The following is a 14,530-nucleotide window of genomic DNA, read 5'->3' as shown; positions in this document are numbered from 1 at the left end:
CTGCCACATTTTTCTCCTGAAGAGTGACTGGCGGGTTCGAACTACTGAACTTTCGGTTAGCAGCTGAGTGCTTTAAGCACTGTACCACCAGGATTTCGTACTCTTTACACTACAGCATAAATCAGTCCACATACCCCCATTAGAGCCTTTCAGTGGCTTCCCATTACACTTAGAACAAAATATAAAATCCACTGAACGGCCATATAAGGCCCTAAGTGATCTTCCTATCTCTGACATGAAATCGCAACACTCCCTCCCCTCCCCGCCCCCCCCGCCATTAATACATGTCAGTCATGATGGTCTTCTTTTTGTCACAAAAACACACCAAGCTTACTCATCTTAGAAGTTTTACACTTTCTGCTCTACTACTTGGCATGCTCTTCCTCCACTTAGAATGTCTGCCATCTTATTAATGCCCTCCCTTCAGAGAGGCCTTCCCTGACCACCTTAGCAAAAGTAGTCTCTCTCCGTATTTACTGATTTTATTTTCTTGATAGTACTTAATGGTGTCTGGAATATCTCATTTACTTGCTCACATGCATATTTTTAATCTCCGTCCACTAGAATGTTAGTTCCTTGAGTGCAAGACCTCTTTCAGCTGTGTTCATTGCTGTGTCTGCAGTGTCTGGCACAGAGTAAGAAATCCATATATATTTGTTGATTGACTGCCTTGCTTTAGGTAATATGACTAGAAAGGGCAATAGCTTGGGCTGTAAACCAATATCTGGTCATTCAATGTGTTTCCCTCCTTAATTCCAGTGACTTCCATGTCCATTCTTTCAGCCTTGCCACTATTGTCCCCTAACTGCTTCACACATGACATTAAATTGAAACCTCCTTGATTCCACCTAGATCTTCCTATTCCTAGCCTGAGGCTCCAACCACATTGGATCTTCCACCTTATTGAGATGTCTGGTCCCTGGAATCCCCTTCTCTCTCTCAGTCTCTATCAGGGGTGGGAGGAAAACAAGGTGATTATAGTGTCACGGGACTTAAAGAAAAAAAAAAAAAAAAAAAAAAGGCCATTCAAGGATGATCAAATGTTAAGGCCTGATCTTAGAAATGGACTGAAAAATGTTCCCTTTGAGATTCTGTGCTTCATCACTTAAACCTTGATTTTTGATCAACGTTCGGAATTATTTTTGCCCATCTAAAGCCTTAATCCTGAATTAATCCGACAATTTACCTTTTTTCCTCCTATATCACGGCATCTGTGTCTACTGGAAAAAATTCCAGTTTGGCATTACTACAAGTCCACAGTCTCTAGTGCTGCCTGGCAATTCCCATATGGTTCCCTACACAATGCTTTTTCCCATTTAACACTGTAGATGTTCCAAACCTTCTTTCCTTTTCCCAAGCCACCTACTCCATTACTCCCCTGACTCTCATTCAAAGAAGATAACTATATCACCTACCACAGAGACAAGGGGAACCTCTGGATTCCATCCTCTTCTGCACTCCTCTCTCCTAGATTTATTACAGCAACACTTACACTTAAAAGTCTCTCTAACCTTATAAACAATATTTTTAAATAATAAGAAAAACCTATCCTCCCATATCAGACAATATCCTACTTTATCCTCTCCTTCAGACCAAAATTTCTTGAAGGGTGTGCTTATACTGGCTATCTTCATTTTTTCACCTCTCACTTCCCATCTGTTCCTTATTGTAATATGGCTTCCTGCTCTATGCCGTCAAGTTGATTCCAACTCATAGCGACCCACAGGACGGGGCGGAACTGCCCCATACGGTTTCTTAGGCTGTAATCTTTACAGGAGAAGATCACCAGGTCTTTTCTCCCATGGAGTGGCTAGTGGGCTAGAACTGCTGACCTTTGGACTAGCAGCTGAATGCTTAACCATTGCATCACCAGAGCTCCTTTCTGCTCTATCACTCCACTGAAAATATTCTTGCCAAGAGCAACAATGGTCCCTTTGCCACTAAATCCAAGGGGTCATTTTTAGCGCTTTTCTAAGATCAGTCCTTAATGTCTGTGCAACAGTGACCACCTGATCATCCTTGAATGGCCTTTTGTTGTTTAGTTCCAAGACACTATAATTGCCTTGTTTTCCTCCCACCCTCCAGCTATTTCTTTTAAGCCTCCTTTTAAGTCTACCTTTCCTTTGCCCACACAGTGAATTTTAATGGCCATAAGGATTTTATCCTTGGACTCTTCTCTTCCTGCTACATATTCTTTTTATAAGAAATCACATGGCTTCCATTATCACATATGTGCTAACACAAAACCAAACCTGTTGCCCTTAAGTGGATTCCGACTCAGAACGACCCTATAGCACATATGTGCTACTGACCACCAAAATTTATATCCTCAGCCTGGATCACCCTCTCTTGAGATCCAGACCCATTTATTCAACTGTTTAATGTATTCTTTAGATGTTCGGCAAACACCTATATTAAAAAATGCCCGATGTTGAATTCACTACTTTCTTTTTCAAATTTGACCTGTGCCCAGAATTCATTCTCTTGTTGCATAGCACCATCCACCATGTAGTCATCCAAATATGAAACCTAGGAATCTTTCTCAGCATCTTCAGCTTCCTTACCACCCACATTTAATTTGTCATGACATCCTGCTATTGCTACCTTCTTCTGAATCCATTTTCTTAGTTCAAATCTCCTCACCAAGTTTACAGAATCAGCTACACTGCTGGTATCCTTACCTCTAGCCTTTCTCCTCCCAAATGAGTATCTTCACTACAGATTGGTATTTCAAAGCACAGTTTTGCTCATGACACTCCCGTGTGTTAAAACGTTCAATGGCTCCATACTGCCTTTAGAATAAATTTCAAATTTCTCTTCATGATATATAAGTATAAAAATGGCATGGTGGAAGCACTGTCTGACCTCCTCATCTAATTTCACATGGGAGAGGAGAGAGGATCACCATCAACATCAGCCTGAGGCTGATCTCTAGGAGGTGGAGGTCAGACATATCTCCACCCTCCAATCTTTTTCCAATTCTGGCAGCAGTCATCCCTCCTACGGCACTCTCCACTTCTCTGATGGGTTTGATAATTTGTTGCAATGGCCATACAGAACTCACAGACCATATTCATGATCATAGGTTTATTAGAGAAGTAAAAACCCAGAAGGAAGGGGTTACAATTCAGCAGCAGGAATGACTCAGGATACAGTTCTTCAGTCAGGGCAGCTTCTGAGCCATACCTACAGGCAGGCCTCTCCCTTGGCCCCTGAGACCCTCAGGTTGGCCTCTGCCCCACTTAGACAAGTGTTATAAAGCTTTTCAGCTCTGCAGATAAGTGCCCAGAGGCAACCTATTCCACCAGGAAGCCTCCTGCCCAAAGGCACTCAGCTCTCTCACTCTGTGGTTTGGCACATCCATTGTAGCCACCTTACTCTATGGTCTGGGAAGCTCACCATGCTGTCTCGCATCAATCTCCTGGCTCTGCTGCCATCGTTTCTCTTTTGTTGCTTCTTGCCGTCTCACACCATCTCCAGCATTACAGCTCTCTTTGTCTGTCTCCTGGATCTGAGACGTTCTCCATACAGGAGCTCCGGGTACAAAGAAAGCACTCCACTCCCTGCTCTTCTTTTGGTGTTAGTGAGGTACTCCCTTTCTGTTTCTGGGGTAGCTCATTTTAAGCCTAGCGGAATGGCAAAACTGGCTAATCCCCTCATAAGGGTTCCATACACCTTATTTGCATGGGCTCACCACCACAGGGGTTCCCTGCAGCTTATTTGCATTATTAGCAGCCTGTCCAATTCCATTGGTGGGCCACAAATGCCTTATTTGCATAATCCCACCCAATCATTTTGTGGGAGTCACATGACTATGGCAAGAAAGGCTATCTAAAAGCGATTCATCATACCACAATAAAGCTGTCATGATTAACTCCTGTTTACATCTCCCATCTCAAATCTTGCCACTCTTGCCTGATAAACTGAGCTCTGGCCAGGCTAAACCACTCTATTTCTTACAGTCTATCAGCTGTGCATGCTTTCAATCACCTCCAGACTTTGCTTATGCTCTTCCTGTTGCCCAGGTCACTCTCTCCTCACGACTTGCCCAACTAATCCCTACTTATTCTTCAGATTTCTGCTTAATTATTACTTCTAGAAGACTTCCCTCTCCTCCTGAATTTGGACATGGTGCCTTTTCTAAACGTGCCCATAAAACCAGTTGCTATTGTGTTAACTCCAACTCATGGAGACTCCATGTATGTCAGAGTAGAACTTGCTCCATAGAGTTTTCAATGGCTGATTTTTCATCAGAAGTAGATTGCCAGGCCTTTCTTCCAAGGTACCTCTAAGTGGTCTCAAACATCCAACCAACTCAGCCTAGTGAGTAAATCATTTGCAACACCCAGGGACTTCAAAAGTTCCCATAGCTCCCTGAATTTATCCTTATCATGCCACTCATCATTCTGTGTTTTAATTGACTCTTTTGAGCACCTTTGCTAAAATATAATTTATTGTTCTTAGGTGACATCAAGTCAGTTCCAACTCATAGTGACCCTAAGTACAATAGAACAAAACACTGCCTGGTCCTGCCCCGTCCTCACAACCGTTGTTATGCTTGAGCCCACTGTTACAGCCACTGTTCAATCCATCTCGTTGAGAGTCTGCCTCTCTTTCACTGACCCTCTACTTTACTAAGCATGATGTCCTTCTCCATGGACTGGTCCCTTCTGATAACATGTCCAAAGTATGTGAGACAAAGTCTCACCATCCTTGCCTCTAAGGAGCATTCTGGCTGTACTTCTTCCAAGACAGATTTGTTCGTTCTTTTGGCAATCCATGGTATATTCAATATTCTTCACCAGCTCAATGATTCTAAGGCATCAATTCTTCGGTCTTCCTTATTCATTGTCCAGCTTTTGCATGCATATGAGGAGACTGAAAACACCATGGCTTGGGTCAGGCACACCTTAGTCCTCAAAGCAACATCTTTGCTTTTGAACACTTTAAAGAGGTCTTTTGCAGCAGATTTGCCCAATGGAATACATCGTTTGATTTCTTGACCACTGCTTTCCATGGGTTTTGACTGTAGATCCAAGTAAAATGAAATCCTTGACAGCTTCAATCTTTTCTGCATTTATCGTGATGTTTCTTACTTGTCCAGTTTTGGAGATTTTTGTTTTCTTTATATTGAGGTGTAATCCATGCTGAAGGCTGTAGTCCTTGTTCTTCATCAGTAAGTGCTTAAAGTCCTCTTCATTTTCAGCAAGCAAGGTTGTGTCATCTGCATAACTCAGGTTTGTCAGTGAGTCTTCCTCCAATCTCGATGCCACGTTCATCTTCATATACTCCAGCTTCTAGGATTATTTGCTCAGCATACAGATTGAATGAGTACGGTGAAAGGATACAACCCTGACACACACCTTCCCTGACTTTAAACAACACAGTATCCCCTTGTTCTGTCAGAACAACTGCCCCTTGGCCTATGTACAGGTTCCTCATGAGCACAATTAAGTGTTCTGGAATTCCCATTCTTCACAATGTTATAATGTTACACATAATTTGTTATGATCCACACAGTCAAATGCCTTTGCATAGTCAATGAAACACGTAAAAATCTTTTAGTATTCTCTGCTTTCAGCCAGGATTCATCTGACATCAGCAATAATATCCCTCATTCCCTGTCCTCTTCTGAATCTGGTTTGAATTTCTGGCAGTTACCTGTCGATGCACTGCTGCAACTGCTTTTGAATGATCTTCAGCAAAATTTTACTTGCCTGTGATATTAATGATATTGTTCCAAAATTTCCACATTCTGTTGGATCACCTTTCTTTGAAATAGGCATAAATACAGATCTCTGTCAGTCAGCTGGGCAGGTAGCTGTCTTCCGATTTTCTTGGCATAGGTGAGTGAGCACCACCAGCGTGGCATGCTTTTGTTGAACATCTCAATTCGTATTCCATCAGTTCCTGGAGCCTTGTTTTTCACCAGTGTCTCAGTGCACCTTGGGCTTCTTCCTTCAGTACCATCGTAAATTTTGTGGTGTGTAAATGTAATTTACACACCATAAAATTCACCCATTTTAAGCATACAATTTAATGGATTTTAGTAGGTTTACAGAGTTGTAGAACAATCAGCACAATCTAATTTTAGAATATGAGCATTACCCGTCATCCTTGTGTGTAAATAACTTGAGGAAGGTGCCATATTTTGTTGATCTTTTGATGCCCATGGCATTGCATAGTACCTGTCACCAATAAATATATTTGTTGAACAAATAAAAAACAAATGAAAGAAAAAAAAATTAATGCCAAAACCATGATATGTCACATTTCCCTTTATAAGATATGGCAACTGAATTCTGAAGCTTTCACTTTCATACGCATTCTCCATCCTCCTTCAGACATTTCACCAACTTCCCGACACAGCAGTCACTGATGAGTTTGCTTTGACAGAGAAAATAAGACTTTAAAATATCTTTTTTTTTTTAAGGGGCCAGGAAGTCCAGCACTGTGCATTTAAGGGTAATTCAAGAATGTCTTGAAACTCATATGTGCCCAAAATGAAGTTAGGTTTGTTCCCCAAACACTTGAGGTTTCCTCTGCTAAATTTAACCAATATGGGTTAGTGTGAAATGTCTGCTTCTTGAGTTCTATCCTCACTATTTCTCCTGTCCTAAATTTTTCAGGCTGAAAGTCAAGAGACCTATATTCTGGTCATGATTATGTCAACAATTCATGAAGCAACTTGAAGTAAATCACTTCACACCTCTAAGCCTGAGTTTCCTCATAATATCCATCATATCTCTCCCCACTATAGTTTAGTGAGGATGAATTAAGCTCAAAGGCAAAATAAGGCACTTTAAAAAATGAAATGTACCATGCAAATATATTATTAATGTGCTACCATTCTCTCCAGTTTTACATTAGTTACGTCATTTATTTAAGGACTTTTTTGTTACCTGAACTATTTATACCATCCAAAATTAGACATTTCGAATATGTAAAATCCTTCATGCACAAAGCTGAAGGGAGAAGATTTTTGCTCCTTCTCAGTACCTCTTCTTATTTTGCAAGCAATTCTAATGAACATAGTTATATTATTTTCCAAACCACAGCAGATTAGAAATAGAAATGAAAAGAGGTAGAAGAGCTACTACAGAAAGCTACATTGTAAAGAGGAAAAATTGACGGCTGACAAAATGGAAAAAAAATAGAAAAATACATGAAAGCAAATAAAGGAAATCAGAAAATCATAGCCAGGGGACATTTAGAGTAGGGGCCTATAGTTTTTCCCACTAAATGAATCCTACAGAACAAAATATTAACACTTATGGTGATGCTTCTGAGTCCTCAGGAGACTCCACTACTTGAGATAAATTCTAAAGAGAGAAAATGAGTAATTTTTTTAAATGCAAATTAATGTCTGTTCTTTAAGCCTAACATATAAATGAGAACAAAAATTATGTTCGCTCTGTAAGATATGAAATTAATATATTTGGTAACAAAATGACATTGACTTGTCATATTATACCAAAACCTAGTCAATGCGGTTACTTTGTCATATTTTCTGACTCTTGAGACTAGACAAGAACTAGATTATACATTCTTAATTGAGAAACAACCTTTCCCTAGAGACTACAAAATTACTTTAAAAAGCAAATAATTACAGAGATAAATGTACAATTACAAATGGAGTTTATAATTGTACATTTATGTTTGTAATTATCTGCTTTAGTCTCATTCCTCCCACTAAACTGTAAGTTCCACGTGGACAAGGATTATGTTTGTTTTGAACTTACCGTTGTTTTTTTGGAGAAAGCCTGATAGAGTGTCCGGCACACAGAAATTATTCACTGCATATGTGTTGTGTTGAATGAATTAATGCCATGGGGAGCGTGCCACCCAGCATTTTTGCAAAGAAATGTCATCGTATGGTACAAAAAAGTTCATCATCGTAACTTCTTCATTAGCCGATAGCGATAACCCTCAAAAAGTTATCCTGACTGATTGGCACAATTGTGGTAAAGAGAAATAAAACAATATATCACATGTTTTGTCCAATGAGAGATGTGGGCCATGGATTTATTCTCATGTGCTTTCTACTATTCCATACATGCAAAAGAAATTGACGTAACATAGGCCTGGAGATGTCAAGTAGGTTTTCAAAATTATCTGTGGGAAGCTCTGTTTACTGATATTCAAACAGACAGATGAGACAATGCACTGATAAGGGGAGAGTGAAATAGCTGTGTAAACAATTTCTTCCTAGAACTCTCTTTGTCTCTGGACACTTGGTCCACTAGCAAAATTGTTTACAAGACAATTTCAAAGTCCCTGGAGATGGTTTTGGCTCAACTAACACCTAATTATTTTTGCCCCTAGGATCTAAAGTGAGCTATGAAATTAAGAGAATTGACTTTGTCAGATTTATTGTTTCCTCCCTCTTGGACCCAAGAAATTAACTCCTCCTTACTCTGACATATAGACATTGCACCTGGGTTATCATCTTTATAAGTTAGTGCCCCTCCATAATTGCCCTTGTCTGAGACTGGATTGTTTGAGGACACAGTCAAAATATTGACAATTCTTCACCCAGCACAGTGACTGTTACATAGTAGACACTCATTTTTTGGAAGGAAAGGATGGATGGATGGACAGAGAGATGGAGAATCATAATTATAATCATAATAATGGTAGTAGAAATCCACAATATTCCTGTGGTACTCATGAGTGATATAGATCAATCAGCCACAGCAGCAGCACCCACCGTTCACACTCTAACTAGCATTGTAAGGATAACAACTGGACGTCCATATATAAAAAATCCAAACCTCCACTCATACCTCACACCTCACACAAAAATTGACTCAAAATGGATCACAGGCCTAAACGCCAAAACATAAAACTATGAAACTTCAAAAAAGAAAACAACGCATAGAATTTCTATGACCTTGGGTTAGGCAAAAATTGTTAGGCGTGACATATTTAAAAGACAGAAATGATAAATTAGAGCTCATCAAGTTCAAAACTTCTACTCAGCAAAAAACACTGTTAAGAGAATGAAAAGACAAGCCACAGACTGGTAGAAAATAATTGTAGAACACATATCTGACAAAGGTATGTATCCAGAACATATAAAGAATTCTTAAAACTTGATACTAAGAAAGCAAATAACTCAATTTAAAAAATGGACAAAAGATCTGAAGAGCTATTTCACCAAAGATATACTGATAATGAGTACTCCACTTTATTAGTTCCCAGGGAAACTTGAGTTAAATCTACAATGAGATAAAATGAAACACCTATTGCGAATGTGTATAATTTTAAAAACTGACCATGTCAAGCAGTGATGAGGAAGTAGAGAATCTGCAGTATTCATACATTGCAGATAGGAATGTAAAAATGTCACAGCCACTCTGGAAGCCTGTTTGGCAATTTCTCAGAAGGTAAAACATGCTTTTATCTTATGACACAGCAATAACACTCCTAGGTAACTTCTAGGTATTTACCCAAATGAAATTAAAAACTTCTATTCATCAATTGGCATAATATAGTTTATAAAAAAAAATGTTCTACACCCTACTTTGGTGAGTAGCATCTGGGGTCTTAAAATCCTATGAGTGGTCATCAAAGATACACCTACTGGTCCCATTCCATCAGGAGCAAAGAGAATGAAGAAAACCAAACACACGAGGAAAATGTTAGTCCAAAGGACTAATAATGGACCACAAGTACCACAGCCTCCACAAGCCTGAGCCCAGAACTAGACGGTGCATGGCTACCAACAACAACCGCTCTGACAGGAATCACAATAGAAGGGCCCAGGACAGAGTGGAAGAAAAAATACAGACCAAAATTCAAATTCACAAAAAAAGACCAGACTTAGTGGTCTAACAGAGACTGGAGGAATCCTGAGACTATGGCCCCCGGATACCCTTTTAACTCAGAACTGAAGTCACTCCTGAAGTTCACCCTGCAGCCACACGGATCTATAAAACAAACAACACAGGTGAGGAACATGTTTCATAGTTCAATTATGTTTATGAGACTAAATGGGTGGACTCACCCAAAAGCACAGATGAGAAGGCAGGAAGGGATAGGAGAACTGGAAATGGAAACAGGGAAACCGGAATAGAGAAGGGGAGAGGGTTGACACATTGGGGAGTTTGCAACCAATGCCATAAAAAATTTGCGTGTTAATTGTTGAATGAGAAACTAATTTATTCTGTAAACTTTTGCCTAAAGCACAATTAAAAAAAAAATTATATTCACCCAGGAACTTGTATTGCCCCAAACAGAAAACAACACAAATGTCCTTCAGCTGGTAAATGGATAAACAAACTGGTATAACAGAACACTACTCAACAACCAAAAAGAAAGAAATACTGATACATATAATAGTATGGATGAATCTTACGCATTATGCTAACTGAAAAAAGACAGACTCAAAATGGTACCTACTGTATAATTCCATTTAAATGATATTCTGAAAAAGATAAAATTATATGAACAGAAAACAAATTGGTGGCTGCCAGGTCTGGAAGTAGACGCAAGGTACGGGCAGGAAGGAATTTTTTGGAGTGGTGGAACTGGTCTGTATCTTTGTTTCAGTGGTGGTTATGTCCTTATGCATTTGCCAGAAGTCATAGAACTATATGCAGAAAAGTAAATTTTACTGAATGCAAATTTAAAAAGTGAATATATGCTTCATTCTAAGAAAAATAACAAAATCATATAGCTTAAAATCATTAACAAATTTTTTAAAATAATATAATCATAATAATAAAAATTACAAACATTTGTTGAGTCCTTACTATGTAACAGACACTTTGCCAAGGCTTTTCTGCATTTTATACCATTTTATCCTTGTAGGGGAATCCTGGTGGCACAATGGTTAAGTCCTCAGCTGCTAACTAAAAGGCTGGCAGTTTGACACATGATCTTATCAGTTGATGCAGAAAAGGCATCTGACAAAGTCTAACACCGATTCATGATAAAAACTCTCAGCAAACCAGGAATAGAAGAGAAATTCCTCAACATAATGAAGGGCATTTATACAAAGCCAACAGCCAACATCATCCTAAATAGAGAGAATCTGAAAGCATTCCCCTTGAGAAGGAGAACTGGACAAGAATGCCCTTTATAACCACTCTTATTCAACACTGTGCTGAAGGTCCTACCCAGAGCATGAGGCTAGAAAAAGAAACAACATCCAAATTGGTAAGAAAGAAGTAAAAGTATCTCTATTTGCAGATGATATCATCTTATATGGAAACCCTGGTGGCGTAGAGGTTAAGTGCTATGGCTGCTAACCAAAAGGTCCGTAGTTCGAATCCACCAGGCACTCCTTGGAAACTCTATGGGGAAGTTCTACTCTGTCCTATAGAGTCGCTATGAGTCGGAATTGACTCGACGGCAAAGGTTTTTTTATCATCTTATACATGAGTCAGAATCGACTCCATGGCACTGGGTTTATATACAGAAATCCCCAAAGAATCCATAAGAAAATTACTGGCACTAATAGAAGATTTCAGCAAAGTATCAGGATACAAGATAAATATACATAAATAAGTTGGATTCCTCTATACCAACAAGCAGAACTTCAAAGAGGAAAACATCAAATCAATACCATTTACAATAGCCCCCAAGAAGATAAAATACTTAGGAATAATTCTAACAAGAGACATAAAAGACCTACACAAAGAAAACTGTAAGATACTAAAACTTTTTTTTTTCCACTACTGCAAGAAACCAAAAGAACTACATAAGTGGAAAAACATACCTTGCTCATGAATAGGAAGACTCAACATTGTGAAAATGTCAATTCTACCCCAAACAATGCAATCCCGACTCAAATTCCAATGGCATTTTTTAATGAGATGGAGAAACAAATCACCAACTTCATATGGAAAGAGAAGAGGCCCTGGATAAGTAAACCATTACTGAAGAAGAACAACAAGATGGGAGGCCTCACACTACCTCTGATTTTAGAACCTATTACACCACCAGTCAAAACAGCCTGGTACTGCACCACAACAGGTACATAGACCAGTGGAACAGAATTGAGAATCAAGACATAAATTCATCCACCTATGAGCAGCTGATATTTGACAAAGGCCCAAAGCCTGTTAAATGGGGAAAAGACTGTCTCTTTAAGAAATGGTGCTGCCATAATTGGATATCCATCTGCGTAAAAATGAAACAAGATCCATACTTAACAACATGCATAAAAACTAACTCAAGATGGATCAAAGACCTAAATGTAAAATCTGAAATGATAAAGATCATGGAAGAGAAAATAGGGATAATGCTAGGAGCCTTAATACATGGCATTAACAGAATACAAACCATAACTAACAATGTACAAACACCAGAAGAGAAACTAGATAACTGGGAGCTCCTAAAAATCAGAACTTATGCTCGTCAAAAGACTTTGGCAAAACAATAAAAAGACAACCTACGGACTGGGAAAAAAATTTTGACTATGACATATCTAATCAGGGTATAATCTCTAAAATCTACAAGATACTGCAAAACCTCAACAACAAAAAGATTAAAAAGTGGGCAAAGAACAAAGCTAGCATTAATCCCAAAAAACAAAATAATAAATGTTGGAGAGGTTATGGACAGACTGGGACACTTAAACACTGCTGGTGGGAATGTAAAATGGTACGACCACTTTGAAAATCAATTTGGCACTTCCTTAAAAAGCTAGAACTACCATACTATCCAGCAATCCCATTCCTTGGAATATATCCTAGAGAAATAAGAGCACTTATACAAATAGATATATGCACACCCGTGTTCATTGCAGCACTGCTCACAATAGCAAAAAGATGGAAACAACCTAGGTGCTCATCGACGGATGAATGGATAAACAAATTATGGTGTGTTCACACAACGGAATGCTTCGCAACAATAAAAAACAACGATGAATCCACAAAACATCTCATAACATGGATGAATCTGGAAGGCATTATGCTGAGTGAAATCAGTCAGTCACAAAAGGACAAATACTGTATGAGACCACTATTATAAAAACTCAAGAAAAAGTTTTAACACAGAAGAAAACATTCTGTGATGGTTACAATGATGGGGAGGGAGGGAGAGGGGTATTCACTAACTAGATTAAAAAAAAAAACTAGATAGCAGACAAGAATTATCTCAGGTGAGGGAAGGACAACACACAATACAGGGGAAGTCAGCAACTGGACTAAACCAAAAGCTAAGATGTTTCCTGAATACAAGCAAATACCTGGAGGGACAGAGTAGCAGGGGCGGGGCTCTGGGGACCATGGTTTCAGAGGACTTCTAGGTCAACTGGTATAACAAAGTTTATTAAGAAAATGTTCTGCATCCCACTTTGGTGAGTGGCCTCTGAGGTCTTGAAAGCTGCTTTCTAGCAGCCATCTAAGATGCATCAATCGTTCCCAACCCACCTGGAACAAAGCAGAATGAAGAACACCAAAGACACAGGAAAATATGAGCCCAAGAGACAGAAAGAGCCACGTAAATCAGAAACTCCATCAGTCTGAGACCAGAAGAACTAGATACTGCCCAGCTACCACCAATGACCACCCTGACAGGGAACACAACAGAGAGTCCCTGAATGAGCAGGAGAAAAGTAGGGTGCAGAACTCAAGTTCTAGTAAAAAGACCAGACTTAATGGTCTGACTGAGACTGGAGGGACCCCAGAAGACATGGCCCCCATACTCTCTGTTAGCCCAAAACTAAAACCATTCCCAAAGCCAACTCTTCAGACATAGACTGGACTGTAAGGCATAAAATGATACTCATGAAGACTGTGCTTCTTAGCTCAAGTATATACATGAGGTTAAATGAAATGGGCAGCTCCTGTCCAGAGGTAAGATGAGAAGGAAGAAATGAACAGAAGCTGGCTGAATGGACACGGAAAATCCAGGGTGAAAAGGAGGACTGTGCTGTCACATTATAGTAAGAGCAAGTAGGGTCACATAACAATGTGTGCGTAAATTTCTGTATGAAAAACTAACTTGAACTGTAAACTTTTGCTGAAAGCACAATAAAAATAAATTTAAAAAGTTTGGCAGTTCAGATTCACCCAATGCCTCCACACTCGACAGAGACCTGGTGATCTGCTCCTGTAAGGATTAACCAAGAACAACAACAACAAAAAAAACCCAAGCCCATTGCCATCGAGTTGATTCCAACTCACAGAGGCCCTACAGAACGGAGTAGAACTGCCCCATAGGGTTTCCAAGGAGCATACAGTGGATTTGAACTGCTGACCTTTTGATTAACAGTGAGCTCTCAACCACAACACCACCAGGGCACCTAGAAAACCCTATATATAGGTCTATTCTATTCTGTCAAGTGAGGTTGCTGAGTCGGAATCAACTTGATGGCACCTAACAACAACAATAACATATCTTGTAACACCCTGTCAAGATAAGAACTACTGTTACTTCCATTTGCAGATATGGAAATAGAGGGTCACAGAGGTTAAGTATATTTCCTTTGATTTCATAGTTCACCACCCAAGTAGCATGACTGCGATGTTGCACCCTGACACATTACCCTACACTGCAGCCCACTGAAAGAATGGCA

Source organism: Loxodonta africana, chromosome 2 (assembly GCF_030014295.1).
Source record: "Loxodonta africana isolate mLoxAfr1 chromosome 2, mLoxAfr1.hap2, whole genome shotgun sequence".
NCBI lineage: Eukaryota > Metazoa > Chordata > Mammalia > Proboscidea > Elephantidae > Loxodonta > Loxodonta africana.
This window is presented reverse-complemented; position numbering follows the sequence as displayed.